The sequence below is a fragment of the Excalfactoria chinensis genome, chromosome 8 (genome assembly GCF_039878825.1).
Source record: "Excalfactoria chinensis isolate bCotChi1 chromosome 8, bCotChi1.hap2, whole genome shotgun sequence".
In the NCBI taxonomy this organism is placed as follows: domain Eukaryota; kingdom Metazoa; phylum Chordata; class Aves; order Galliformes; family Phasianidae; genus Excalfactoria; species Excalfactoria chinensis.
In genome coordinates, this window is record NC_092832.1 from 8,723,826 (window position 1) to 8,739,387 (window position 15,562).

The following is a 15,562-nucleotide window of genomic DNA, read 5'->3' on the forward strand; positions in this document are numbered from 1 at the left end:
TGTTAGCATGACTTTTAGACAGAAGAGAAAGTGCTGCTATCTTTGTGCAGTGTGAAAACATGCTAGGGTACCTCCTTGGGATCATTTCTGCACTTATGTGACAGGACAACATGGTTTGCCCTGGAGGCACTGCCACTGACCAGGTCTCAGGTGGCCCACAGGAGCTGGCCTGGTGTCTTCTCTAGCATCTCCTGCACACCCTGCCACAGTAGACAGGGCCAGAGGAAGGGGAAATGTTGTATGGACAGAGGCATGCAGGGAACATTATGTATCTTGGAAATACACAATGTTATCTATTTAGAGCAAGGTTGCAGAAATAATTACTACAGTAAGAAACCCTGTCTAGTTTCACAAATTTATAAGAAGGAGCATTGTACATACAAATGGAGAACTATTTGCTGGTCATGATTGTTCTGTTATTTTTGTTGAATAGAGAGGCATCATGAACAATCTAGGAACAGATGCAGCCAGAGGAAAATTGTGCATATTTATAATAAGATTAACAAAATATCAGTTTGCTCAGAATTAGCATTATGCAATAAAACGTGTTCACACAGTTTTGCATGAGTTCAAAATTCATCATATACAATACTAAAAAATGGCCCAGCTTCAGCCATCTACATAGTATTTATTGTCTACCTTGCTATATATCCAGCAAGCTCCCAGTAATTTGTCCTGCTGGAGCGACTGCTGTAACAGAGCAAAGCTGACTCCCAGCAAGAAGAAAGCTGCATCGCTTATGAAATTCATACAGAATGATGGAAACAGCTCTCATATCAGAAGATACAATGCAGACCACTCAAACAATATCATAGAAAATGGTATGTGGAAGAACACTTTATACAGAAAATACAGAAAAGAATGCAAATCTATTTTATTATTATTATTTATTTTATTTTATTTTATTTTTTTTGACTGACACTACACAGACTTGTCTGCTGGCAGTGACAGTGACAAGAAAATTGCTTTGCAAAATGCATTTGCAGAGGCATATGTGAATAGTGCATTCGCTTTCAGGAGAATGCAACAGACACTGAAAGAGAAGATATGGCTTAAAATGTATGACAGAGAAGTCATCAATAAACAGAGCAAAATCCATCCATTTGACAAAATCACTGACAGCATATTGATAAGATTTTTTTTTCACAGCCGTGGTTTGAGAGCAATTTGCAGCTCAGTACAAAGCTGCTGCAAAGACTGAAGGAATAATCTGTCCTTATCCACCATGTTGAAGACAAGCATGAAACTTAGATTACTGCAATGAAGAGTAGAGAAAAAATCCCAACATCAGGGAGCGAAGAAAAGATTACTGGGAACAACAGGCAGCCCCAGCACCAGGTGTTTTAAGTCATTAAAAAAACTGTCTGTCAGGAGCAGAGGGCTGGAGGTGGGAAAGAAGGATGGATAAGGGAAGGTCGGTTCCAGTCCTGTTGTTCTGTTATCACTGTTACACCAGAAATAACTGATAATTTTAGTGAAATCAGCTTTGTAATGATGATTCTGAAGTCCCCTAATGTCTAGCAAATGCACAAGCCCCTAGTACAATTCTAGGTGAATGGTCACAGCTGGCCACTACTGCTGAACAGTCTAAGGGACAACAACAAGAAAATCTAGATCACTGCTGAACACAAAGGTATACTACAGAGCCAATTGCTCAGGCATGCTACAAGGCTACCTTGAACATCACTTCCCATTGCTTGCAGATGCAGGAACAGCACCTCTGGCCCTAATGCCTTACTGAACATGTCTCGCACCATAATGAAATGCTGCCTGAGGAATTGAAGACCATGGGCAAGAAGGCCACCAAGCACACAGCACTTCACACGGTGGTGGCTGAATCTGTACCGGGCAGATGAAGAGACACTGAATTTCACATTTTTAAAGGAGAAGAAGTTTTAGAGATTCTTCATCTCAGTACAAGACTGAGCAAGTACTCCATAGCCAAATGCTGTTATAACAGAAACAGACACTTTGCAGGAAAATCTCCCATTATGATCAATGGGTCTTTCATTTTGATAGTAAGGGCACAGGACTGAGTCTTGCTCACAGCCATAAAAGAGAAAACCTTATTTTAATCCTGCTTTAGATACATGAAAAGTGAGTCAAAGAAGTTCTCACCTAGGTAATTGACAGTAATGTCCAATTTCTGCTCTGTAATACAAAATAACACTGTGACTCTATTGAACAGTATTTTTACTAAATAAGTGGTTGGGTTTCTCATTTAGCGGAGTAAAGATCAGCAATTTAGACAATGTATCACCTCACTTAATTTTACCCTGGTGTATGAAGCAAGGACAGGCTCCAGAGCACTTTACATTTCCCAAATGCTGGACATCCCTAGCTTGGCATGTAACAGGCTGCTCTTGGGTGACTAGTTCTTTCTGGATGGTGTAAATCAGCAGTGCACCTGCCAGAACACAAAGAAAGTATTTTGGGGAGCAGCATTTTCCCTTGCCTGAGCTGAACCCAAGCTATCTCACGGAGTCTAACAAGGGTCAGATTAATCCTGTATCTAGCTGCTCCACAGTATTTGTTTTGTCTGATATGGGATAAAGAACTGGGCCTCTGCTGGCATTTTGCATATTCCAGAGAAGGAAGAATTTCCCTGAGCTTACAGCTAAGCAGTTGTTGGGAGACAATACTGTCAAAGGGTGATTCTTTACACTCAGCTTTGGCAGCATTGTTGCCATGACTTATGGCACCAAGGAGCCTGGGCAAAACTCAGAAACTCAGGGCATTCCTGGCATTTATAGTCTTCCCACATGTTTTGTTACAATCGGTTGCACTGCTACCAATAGGATCAGCTTTTGGATTTACTTGGCTGAGCAAACAGATTATTTGAGGGAGAGCTGCATGATTCTGATGATTTCTGTGCTGTGCTCATGTAACCTCACCTGCACCGTGCCTTATGTGCACCTCTGCCATTCTTCTTCTGAAGGGGAAGAATCTCTTCTTCAATACACATGCTGAAAAAAAAAATAGCCTGGGTTAGGTACTTCTGACAATCAGGACTAAAAAGTGAGACTGGTAATCTGTGGGAATTTGTGCTGAATTACAGTATCTGACATCTCTGTTACAAAAAAGAACAGCATGATTTGTTTCCCTGAAGGATACATTTCCCAGCAACACACCACGAACACTATGCTACCCACAAGAGAAAGAGGAGTCAGAGTAAGTGCTTTGTAATTTGCTTTTATTGTGGCTGACCTGGGAAAATCAGTTAGTAAGACCTTTTGCAGCTTTTGGAGAGCATTTTTAATTAAGTATGCTGTTTTATCAGCTTGGCAAGGAATTAGCAGCACTGGTAGTACAAACAGGGATGGCTCATGCAATTTGCACTTATGCCGCTGTTTTTCAATGGGTCTCAAGAATGTAAAGCTGTGGGGTGGTGCAGAGGTACTGCCCAGGCAGTGCTGCAGGTGCCCCTGTGGACAGGGAAGGACACAGAGACTCCTGGAGGTATGGGTGGGAGGTACTCTTTGGAAAGGCACAGCTCCTGAACCAAGGAGGCACTGATATGGCAAGGATGATGGATGGATGTGCTGTGTTTTCTTTCCTCCAGTCCTCCATCAAAAATATACCTTTAATCTCTAAATAATAATAATAATAATAATAAACAAAAAACAAACAAACAAACACAAACAAACAAACAAAAGACTGAAAATGTTGACTGATCCAGGTTAATATTTTCTAAAGGGCCCAGACCCTTTGCAAAGTGTCTTGAGTTGCTTTTTAATATTTATCCTAAGCCTCCATTTTCCTTTTCTAGGAAGCCAGCAGACCAGCTGGCAGCACCCTGCAGGTGTGGCAAGCTGTCCTTTCCTTTCATTGCCTGAAAAGCCCTTGTGACCTCAGCAGTGAGATGCAGTGACATTTTGGCTGTAGCATTTCTTGGTTTGTATTTCCTATTCTTTTCAGTGGCCAGCTCCCTGAGAACAAATTTTCAGACATTCTTATCACTCAAATATTTTTTAACCTTGGCTTGCAAATGCTGGGTACATTTTTGATGTTAATTTGGTCAATAACCTGCAAATGAAACTAAGAAACTGTATATTCACATGAAAAAAAAAAAAAAAAAAGTAAACTGGAATCAGCTTCTTTATTCTTGGAAAGAAAATATGGAGATATAAATATACACATGTTCACATATAGGTTATATATAGCTGTATGTACTCACACAAGTCAACAACTTTGTGGTTTCTCTTACATGCTTACAAAGGGCAAGCAGGTCTTTTGCCAGCTACTTTGGCACTAAGATCAGTGTTAGAGACAGGTTAATACATCACAGGTTGAACTAAGAAAGTAAAAGATTACCAATGAACTCTTTCTTTTAATATTTTTTTATATTTTAAGAATTTATTATTATGCTGTCCTAGGTGTCAGAGTTAAGCTATAAAACATAACAAGATGCAATGATTAGCTTCTGTATTGATGTATTCAGGCTTGGGGCAATAACTATTGCTGTAATCCATCACAGAATAGACATAAGAAAATCCTTTCTTCTTCAAAGGGAAATATTCAATAGCTCTTTGCCCCTCCATACCAAAGTAATATGTACTGCTTCCATAGGAGGCAGGTAGCAAACAAGGGAGCAACACTGGTAGGAAGGCTTAATGAGATACCAGGTGATTAACTTGTTCCATTTTAAATTATGCTGTTCCTCATTACTTAATGGGGAGGTCTGTGGATACTTCTATCTCACCAGCTGAAAAATAATGGAGAAATGAAACAGGTAAGGTGCAGTTCAGAAGGAGTATAACTACTTCCCATAATCTTTCCTGGCAAGCAGTGCCACTGCACACAGCTGGGTCTGGAGGCAGCACAGGGATCACTTCAGCAAACAAACTGACAGAGCAGCAGGAAATGAGGCAGCCTCGACACCACCTAACATTTGATTCGGAGGAAATGCTGAGCTGAAGCATATACTAAGCTTCAGTATCTGCTTTCCAAATGTCAATAACTATACTGGAACTCATCTCAGCGAATTTAGCAGTAGGAACATTTCTCCCTATGCACATCACTTGAATAGATGCAATCTGCTCACTTGTCCTGCAAGCAGAGCTTGCGCTGAAGTTCTGTAAGCAGAACACTGCTGAGTAAACTTAGTAGCATCAGTGACTTTTTCATATCACTCTTCACCTCCCTCTTCTGATTCCTTATAAACGTGTTGGAGAGCACAAAACCCAGTAGGGATTCCTGAGAAGTACATCAGCCTTCATGTCCACTGAGAAAATGTTGCTATTAGTTCCCCCTTGCAGATCATGAACCTGCCAGTGCAGCCCTATATGCTGGTTGCAAATCTGCAGAGCATGAGACTGGAGCCCACAGGCACCAGCACAGCCTTTGCAGCCTGGCTCTTAGGTGATTGCTTCCTATCTTGTACAGATGCACGAGGCTACCCCCACCTATTTGAAAATCTCTGTGCCTCTTACTGATCTTCATGGAGAGGTTTTTGCACGGTCTAAATGATCCTGCAGATCAGTACAACTCAAACTGAGACTTTGCACCTCATTCCAAACACAAAGAACAAGAAGGTGGAACAAACAGAATTACTGCTATTAAAAGACAAAAGCAATTAAACCAGCAACTTTCTGTTGATAATGTAAATCTTCTTATCCTTTAACTTGTCATCAGGAATTCTACCAAAAGAACAACTACTTTGGTTTAGCTCTATGGGAGTTTCACATCTACCCAAGCTCGTGGTCCTATGCCCAGTGACACCAGTAAAAGAGCACATTCACCTTTTCGTAGTTATGTCATAAAACTGATGATTGCCACACTTTCTTTCCCCCAGATCCTGAGGCCTTCTGATGACATGTAAAAGACCATTTGCTGTGTGCTGCAAATATTCCGTACAGATGCTTCCATACTGCAGGCATGTAAGCACTGCCAACCATGTTATTTAAAAAGGAGGCATGTTGTCTTAAGAATTGTTCTCAAGAATTCAGCTCACATACTGAGTATGCCAATAGCTTCACTGGCCCAATGCATTCAGCTCTGTTTGAAAAGTTTGTGAAATGGAGAGGACCAGTTATGGCTTTCATAACATAACTGCAAAGGCAAAATCAGCACTGAAAGCAGATAGCTCTCATATTGATTTCTCTGAAAGCAGTGACAGAAAAGCATACTTCATCTATATTGCCAGTTCTGCTCCTGACTGCTATAAATACATACAGACTGGTACTGCAAAATGCTCATGTTCAGGATCAGAGAAGCAATACCATATGGTAACAAACTCAGTAAATGGGAATGGAAGAAACTCTATTATGCATCTAAATAAAATAAAATTATTTAATGATTATGGTCACAGTTTGACAGGATGTACAGACTTAAGTTGTAACTATCTGCTCACTTTAACAGATGAATTAATGGAGGAATGAAACTGTAGAAAGCAATTTTAAACAACTTTGAATAGCAGAAGGAAAAGCAATTCTATCATTTTTTACAAGAAAAATGCATATTTTCAAAAGTTAACCAATTATTTCAGGCATTTACACTTCTGGGTTCTCTTCTTTCAAGACCTGACTGTCAAAGGCCTGGGGAAGCACCTCAGTGCTTAAAGTACCCAAAGTAGGACACACCATGCTGTGAGTCATTTCCCTGTGTCTCACTAGGAACAGCAAAGATGACAAGACAGTGTCATGTGGGGAGTATTTTGTTACAAACAGTAGAACTACTTTGTATATGAAATGAGACTATGATCCAATACTGAATAACAAAGGAGATATCAATAGCTGTTGTATTTTAACAGCTGTCTGAGGTACCAAATTACTTCTGCTGTGCATGCTGTCATCTCCTGATTAGAAAGGGAGATATATATACATGAGAGTAAAGCAGCAGTGACATCATGATTTAAAAATAATCAAACAAAATGAAATTCAAGATCTAACGAACCAACTGAAAATGCACCATTTTCTCATTTTAAAATAGGCAAGTATAGATCTAAAACTTACCTTTTGTTGTTGTTTTTAATCTCCATTATCTTGTCCACGTTTACGTCTGCTTTTCACTACAGACTATTTTAATGGTATTAGATCTTAGAGACAAACAGATATAAATCTCTGTGTCCAAGAGGGCCTGTTTCAATTTGGAAGTCATTTTCTTTCCCTACTGTGTTGAATTAAAGCATTCCTATAAGAAGACAAACAAAAAGGTGAGAGGGTAATAGTCAGTGCCTGTACTAAACCAAGTGAGGCAATTCTTTCCTGTTAAGTCAGAAAAGAGCTTTAAAGTATCAAACACTAGACAGGATTACTTTTAGATGACTACTTTTTAGACATTACTCAAACACTACTTCCATTTTAATTTATGCCATCATTTAACTTTGGCACCCTTCCTCAGTGCTTTCATATCTGGAGGCCAATTCCACCTTATCATCGCTGTCAGTGCAGAGCTGTTCTAGAAAAGTCACTCCAGATGAAAATGTGGGCAAAAGGAAAACCACTGCTAGATGTGTTTATGTTTCTTCCACCTGGTGTACAAATAATTTGCTAGAATTGGGTACATCCAACAACTTTTTCTATTGACCATGATTTCATGCAGTTCTTACTGTATAGCACACAATCCCCCTGGGGAACTATATGATGGAATTCCCTATAAATTGTATCTGCTGAGTGTGTAGCATTGTACTCATTATCAGTTCCTCAACAGAAGGAATTTCATTATTCTAACCTTTATTTTTTTTATTTCAGAAAGCCATACTCACAGCTTACTCTGCACTGACCTCCATTGTATGTGCAGTGTTGGATTAGTTGTCTAAAGCTCTTCGTACATAGTAATTCGACCTCCTACTCTCTCTTCTCCATCTTTTCCCACAACATTTCCCCTATATTTTTTGTTTTTCCCAAATTAAATTGTTTCATTTTGTGCCTTGCATATGAGTTCTCATTTCTCATGTCTCTCTTTCAAGATCATGAACTGCCCTAGCTGTGCTCCCCTGGAACAAAGAAACTGTCAACTACAGGGCAAAAATGTGGTGTTCAGCCCGTGAAATTTAGAAGTCACCCACAGAAGAGATCATGTTGACCATGGACATTTGTGTCTTCAATGGGAAATACAAAATCCACTTTGATCCAGTCCTCTGCTCAGAAGCACAACACTTATAAACAAACATGCATTGTATAAAATAAACATTGCCTTGCTCCTGCTCACAAGACAGAGAAGGATCTTCCTGTGCCTATTTTGTTTTTGAGCAATGAGCAGCAAAGAGATGCTCTATATAAGGACCTAGAAGTGTGGAGAGTCTCCCAAACAAACAGCACATTGTGCACTGACAGTACAATAAATGAGGCAGATTTTATAGCTAACTCCTTGCAATTTTGGCCACATATTCAGCTGAAGACCCACCTGTAATCTGAGGTGAAAGCAGCAATAGCTTGCACACAGCAGTGACAGAGAATGAAGATACATATCAGGCTGACGAGCTCTACGAAATAAATTGTGTACCCAGATGGAAATCAATAGCTCTCTTCATTCTCTGGCAAGCTGTGGAGCTCAGGATGGCAATTAAAGCTTACCCAGCTGCCAAGTGTCCTAATTACACACACAAGAAACCTCACATTTCTCCTTCTACCTGAAGCATCCCTTGTACCACGTTCATTAAGATCACTACAGTCAGGACTGCTGTTGTCACCAACACTGCAGTATTTTTTTTAAAAATAATCAAATAAATCCCTGTTTATACCTGGTTCCACACGTGGCCCAGTCACCACACTGGATTCTTACAGGCCTTTGGGGCATCCTCTTTCCTCTTCTACTCCATTTTCTCTGCTTTTCACCTTCCACTGAATTTTGCAGCCCACCCACTGCCCCGACCAGGTCAGTCTCCATACAGATCTGCTCTCTTGCTTCTCATTCCTCAGCCACTTGTTTCTTTTATTGCACCAAGCTTCTCAGGATCAGCTCTGGTCATCACTTCCAGCTCAGGCTCTGCACTGTGAGCTGCAGCACGGCAGCATTTATAGACAGAGTGAGGAGCAGCACAGGCTGTGGTAGCGATAAAATGGTGCACCAGCAGCCAGCCATGCGGGAAGCAGGTCATTAGATCCTGCACTGCTGAGAGCATCCAAAAATGGGCCAGGAGCTGCTTCATTCTGACATCAAGAATCTGCCTGATCCTCTTGGAAATGAGGCTCCGTCCTTTGTGTGTTTTGTCATAGCACTGTTCATAGGACCTTTATTTGCTGAGGCAGGTTTGGATTCTAATAGGAAAGAGCACATAGAGCACATTCTACTTTTCTTGTAAGGACCGATACAACACATTTCTTTATATCTTTAATTATCCTGGCACACTTTTGATGATGCACAAGTAACAGCAACTAATGGATAGCTGAACTCAAGTAGTGCAAAGAGGTTCCAGGAACATCTCCTAATTGTCCTTGACCAAAATGAGTTTTTTTGTTGTTTTTTTTTCCCCTCCAGAAGCTTTCAATAATTCAGATCTGAAACTAATGCAATTAGTGAAGCTGTGCAAAGCTCACTGAAAAGCCACTAAAAGCTCAGGACACTTACTTTATCATGATGATTATCACTTTATTGTGAATTAAGCAGGAACACCCATTAAAGACCCACAGAGCCAAAAGCAAGGACTCTAAAAGCCAAGAGCACCCCACTTAGCCCAGCAGCTCAAGACTACAATGTCCAAGACATTGTGCTGTACAAATCACCTTGTGCTTGAACAGAGTGGTTTGGTTATTGCTACTAATCCACAAAATTAGCTGAGCAGGGTTTAACTATGCTCACTGAAGAAAAAATAAGCTAGGGAGAAAAGAAAGAGTGGGAGGGAGCCAGTCATTCCCCTTGAGCCATTCCAAATGATGTAAGAAATTCTGAGGAATGGTTAAGAACAGCATTATGAACATTAAAGAGTATTAACTTGGGTTATGCCTTTTTTTGGTCCTTTTAATAGCACTTCTGTTCTCATTTATCCTCAGTCTCTGCTGCACTGCTCCAGAAGGGCAGAAAGGCCTCCCAGGCAGGTATAAAGGAATCTGCACTGCCAGACAAGCACAAAGTCTCCTTCGAGCTCATGAAAATTGTCTCCATTGTCAGAGAGAATAAATACTCAACAGTCAGAACTGGTTTTGATGCAAAAATACAGTTAAAAATCTCACTTAATATGGATGTATTTTAGCTTGAAAATAAATACTATATTTGGCCTCCTTTAATACAAATAATTAATATGCACATAAACTGTCACAAATAAAGCCTGAACAGACTTGTCCTTGAAGGAGAAAAAGACCATCTGTCCCTCATCAGCCAGGCACAAAGGGATGCCTGGCTATTTCCCAGAAGCTGCCAGTCACTGCTAGGTGTGGGATCATCTATCACAACAGGCAGTGTACTGTCTCTCACACTGCTGAATGCTGTGTAATTTGCAGCACTATGAACACGGTTTGTAATTATATTTGATAGGGCCGTAGGACATAAATTACATAGTTGTTACACTGGGCTGCTGCTGCAAATTCTTCTCTGGTGTTAGAACCTGCAGGCTTTCACTGGGGATAAGGAAGAAGAAGAGAAAAAGACATCTCAACTTCCATAGAGATATTTTTTCACCCTAAAACTCTTCTTAAAAATAATTTGTGTCAAAAGCTTTTTTAAATATTCTTACTGTTTTGCTGTTAATAGTATTATCATTTCACTTGGAGACATCCTGATAGAACTAGCAAGAGAAAAAGAAAGAACTACTTATTTATTAGGTCCAGGCCTCCACTATCTGTCTAGGTGTGGCTCAGCAAGACCAGTTCTAATTTCAGTGCTTTATAAGCACATCTGTAAGGCAATATTCTAGTTTGGAAACCAGCTCCACAAACCTAATTCCTTATAGCCCACTACTGATGTTGGGTGCAATACACGGTCATACTGACTGTCATGACAGATGCTCTCCAGGACAAACAGAAGAAAAGACCCTCCTGCAGAGAACTTAGTGCTGGAGTCCAAAGGAACAGAGCATACTCACAGCACAGAAGTACACACTGTGTGGTTCCCTGGGGCGGACTGTCATTAAGGAATTGCAGCCTGAAAATGCTGCCCTGTGAGGCCATCCTCACACGCTGATCCCAGTGAAACACTGGAGGACTGAGGATTAGCAACTATTTAATTCATTTTGGCCTGGAAAGAATTTAAGAAGAATGAAAAGCTTGAATCAAAACTTGAGTAAGCCTGAAGCTATCCTGACATGTTTGCGAACTAAATTCCCTCCCAACACTTTCCTATTATTTTAGTTCTTGGATCATCATTCTTTGCATGCTGGGACCAACAATGCCTTTTATTGTAGCCTGCCCCATTTTCATCTTGCACACAAAGGGAAATCTCCCTTGGTGAATGCCATGGGCAAATACTGCTTTCTCAAAAAGTTACATGAGAGAAGTATGTTTCATCTTTTGTTTGCATACTGTAATCTTCACCCTCACTGAGAGCAGGATGAGTCATTCATAAATATGGCCTTTGGACTTTAAAGGTCAGCTTTGCTTTTTACAACAAAAACCTGCTGCACAAAATCATCCCTGCAAACCCAAACATCAACTTGAATTAACATATCACAAATGAACCACCTTGATGTACACTCCACCCAGAGAGTGCTACCCAAGTCTACAGCAAACCACACCAAAACGGGAAAAAGTGACAGAAATAGAAGGTCTTGAAAAGGCCTATAGGAATACCTGGGCTATTTTTCACGTCTGTTGCTCAGTGCAGGAGCTTACAGAAAAGTCTGATGAGGATATGTAGACTTTTGAAACAGGAGGCTTGAGAAAGATGCAGCAATGCCCCTCATGCACAGGATCAGCTCAGAAACAGGTAGCCTGACACTGAAACGACAGGAGGCAGCTGTTAATGAGATAGTAACAGGAGACACAGCAAAAAGAAAAAGCTGTCTGCCAAGCATAATGAGATGTTCAAACTCTTCCAGGGGCTTATGGTATTTAAATGTAAATGAGCTTACTTCCCAACCCCAGATTCCAAAATTGCTTAGGAATCATTGCATTATTTTCTGTTGAGTCTTCATAACTTTTGAGCATCCAGGTGCTGGCTGTCTGACAAGGAGCCTGCATGCACGGTGCCTGCATTTGTATATGATTGCCTCATATTAAACCCATGGGTGCCTGTCCCAAAAAGAGTAGAACCTTTGCAGCTGGGTTCTGTGTGCATTGGCTTAGATGCACTCTCCTTCCTCCCTGTTACCCCACAGTGCAGCATGGACTACCACACGGATCTGTGTCCTGCTGGGCTTACTGCCAGCACGGCAGGAGCAGATCTTGGTCTGCTGCTGGTTGGCGTGGTCTGCTTCCAGAGTACAAGCTCTATCTTCACCTTTCCCCAAAGCCCCTTCACATCTCCCCATCCCCACCAGTGGTGCCACTGCCCTCTTTCCATGTGAATACACAATGATGCAGTACCTTCATCTCCTTACCTCTTCTGTCCTCCCCACATGCATCCAGTCCCTGGTAATTCTTTGTCTACAACCTTACAGAGATGTTCAGGCTCATCTGCCCTTGACTCAGCTCCTCTGATGGCCCTAAAATAATAATAATAATAAATAATAATTCAACTCAGGGATCCCTCAAAATCAGAGCTCCTCATGCTCTGTTGTCAAGTTTGGTCTTCTCAGAGTGATCCCAAACCTGGTGGGAGACATCCTAGGGCTGTCTGGCTTCAGGATCCATGTTTTGCCACCTGCAGACTTGCCCCTTGCTCTTCCTTTGCCAGTCCAGCTCTGGTTTCATTAGGCTCTAATAGTGCACTTACATACGCACTCCTGCTGCTCCTCTCAGGTTTTCCCAAGGCGATGTTTTCTCTTTCTTCTGCCATCTCTCCACAAGGAAACGTTTTGTTAACTACACTCAGCTTACTGCATCTTTTCTTTTAAATCCCTCATTAAGCTCACTCTCACCAGACAGCTCACAATGCAAACAAAGTAATGCCCAGTTATTTGCAGCAGCTTCTCAAGAAGTTATATCACATTGCAATAGAACTTCACCCTTCTCTCACATGCTTGCAGCCAGAACTGGGCTGGTGAGGGACCCAAGGAGCAGAAGGCCACTGTCCCCATCTGTCCTGCTAGCCTGGTGCATGATGACCCATCCAGAGCAGCACCCAGACCATGGCTGTCCTCCTCTGTCCCTAGTTCTGTTGGAACCCCCTTTAATTTGGTTTGTTAACAACTCTGGCCAGGAAACTTAGGCTGTCAGCAGTGAGAGAATTCCCCTGGAAGCACCCAGCAAATTTCTGGGCACCAAAGAGAAGTCCAGTTCTATTTCCAAATAGTATGGAACCAAACAGAATTTGCAGTATTTGTTTCTATTAGTTGATAAATGTTGATTCGTGGATTAGGAACTGCACCATTCTTATGCCCAGTTTATTCTACACTGCAATCAGTAATGAGTAACTTAAAAAGCCAAAGCTAAAAGGTGTCACATGAATGTCTACAGACAGAAAAAGAAACAAGAAATATCATATATTTTAAAATATTCATGCCACTGGATTTCCATTGCATACATCTAGATACTGAGATGCCTCGTGCCAATTTCTACATCCCAAAACGCACCTCAGCTATTTCTGTGGCTTCTGCATTTAAGAGCTGGTCAAAGTTTGCTTTTGTAACCTCTGTAAGTTATAAAAAAGTCCATCCCTAGTGAAATACGTATTTAATTTGTATTTAACACCACTTTGGAAACTGGTTTATGTTATATAGAAGAGTGCAAAGGCTTACAGCTGACATTTTCCTAAGGTTCAAATTGTACTACAATGAGCTAAGATCTTACTTTAGCTCGCTTATGAGGATTTCTGTTGGTAAGTAGCCATAATAGATTTTTTTATTTGTGATTAATGTTTTTGAAAGAGAAGATATCAGAGATAGCAGCACCAGAGTCTGCTTTCTACTTGGGTATCAGAGCTGTAGGGAAGGGCACAAGGCAGGGTGGAGGGAGTGCTCCACACCCACCCCAATCGCACCATGGGCAGCTCTGGGTGGAGTGGCTGTAAGACTTGTACTGCCTCCTAATGAGGAAGGAGCATTCTAAATAGGCAAAAATGAGCTAAAAGCAGATAGCAACACCTGAATGCACATAACATCTATAAATGCATGCTGTACAGGTACCAATACCGTTCATAAACACTATAAAGGCAATCTGACCCTTACTGACTCCTCTGTACTTCTGTCCAGGTAAGAAAAACTCTGATTTGGGAAATCAGCTAGTTGAACATGCATTTATCTTCATGCTCACATTGAAATCCCATGAAAGACAATAAGGCTTTCAGCACACTTGAAGGATTTCCTGCCCTGGGAAGGAAGCTTCCCTTGCCCCAGTATTTTCCATCTGTCTGAACACTGTTTATGTTAAAAGGATTCACCTTTCTCAGAAGTGTCTGATGAACGAAGGCAAGTGACAAGATGGAACAGAAATCTTATACTGGTTGGCAATTCTTCTAACGTGCAAAGCAAGAGCAGTAGCCCAAGGATGTGTCATTCCTCACAGAGGAAAACTGAGCTTAGGGAGTGTGGGTCACTTTCCTGTCACGATGCCACGCCACGGGCTGTGGGCACACCCCAGGGTGTAAATCAAGGGAGACTTCACCAGGAAGAACTTACAAGGAAGGGGAGTATAAAATAACAGGCTGAAGAGAAAATATGGGACAGGGTGGGGCGGTATGGGTGTTTTGGATGCCAGTTAGAGAAGAAGATTAGGGATGTGTACCTTCTCAAATGTTAATATCTCTGAAAGAATCTGACCTGAAAGGCAGAGTTCAGCCTTACACTAATTCATGTTCTGTATGTTGAACTGCATTTAGGGAGAAGTAAAGTCCATTTCTGCAACTGAGCTGGGGTCTTTAGTGTTTGGACAGACCTCCTAGTGGCCATCCAACTGCTGAGCGCACACAGGTACAGGAGGGGATTTTTACACTTTTTAAAGTCAGATGTCAAAAGGACACCTTTATTTCTCCAAAATGGAAGACTCCTTGTGCTGGAATAAAATAATTGAAAAACTGCTGAAACAAGAGACTAACAGTTAATCCTGCCCATAGGGTACATCTAAATTCTCCCTGGAAAGGCTACTGCATGTGGGATTACATGCAGTGGTTAACCAAATATTCAAGAGACATCAGTAATTACCATAACATCCCACCACTTACTCTGTCAAATGCACAATTTATGCAACAAGCCCACTATTTCAAAAGGAATTTGTTTACTTTAAAAATAGTTGGAAATACATTTCCAACCCACAGCTTTTCCCCCAGTACCTTCCTGTCCCCACCTCAAAAATGCCAGGAAAGCTCAGAGGTGTTTTGGACAAGTACCTCTCTGGGTCAGCTTTCTCTCAGCACCATGGCTTGCAGGGCACATGGCTGCTTTGCTTCCCATTCATGCAGCAGAAGCACTGAGGCTGCTCCACTCCTGGTCACTCCTTCTCACTGCAGCACACGTCTCAATGACAGCCATTGGCTCCAACACTGCATCAGAGCACTGGAGAGGGTCACAAAGAAACTGGCTGAAAAGAGGCTGACCTTTACATTGCATTTCCTAAATGCTAAGATTTAGCAAAAATGCACCTCTGTAAATAGG

The 15,562-nt window shown here is 41.4% G+C and overlaps 1 long non-coding RNA gene across 1 annotated transcript in view; it reads right to left on the reverse strand.

The window, feature by feature from the left end:
• Nucleotides 1-1,276: 1,276 nt before the first annotated feature.
• Nucleotides 1,277-15,562, reverse strand: part of LOC140255488 (uncharacterized) — a 32,196-nt gene continuing 17,910 nt past the window's right edge. The window contains exons 3-7 of the long non-coding RNA XR_011904484.1: nt 12,413-12,517; nt 11,664-11,810; nt 6,954-7,131; nt 2,895-2,966; nt 1,277-2,407 (exon numbers count right to left, since the gene is read on the reverse strand). This is a non-coding gene — a long non-coding RNA (uncharacterized lncRNA). The remainder of the gene's footprint in view (nt 2,408-2,894; nt 2,967-6,953; nt 7,132-11,663; nt 11,811-12,412; nt 12,518-15,562) is intronic.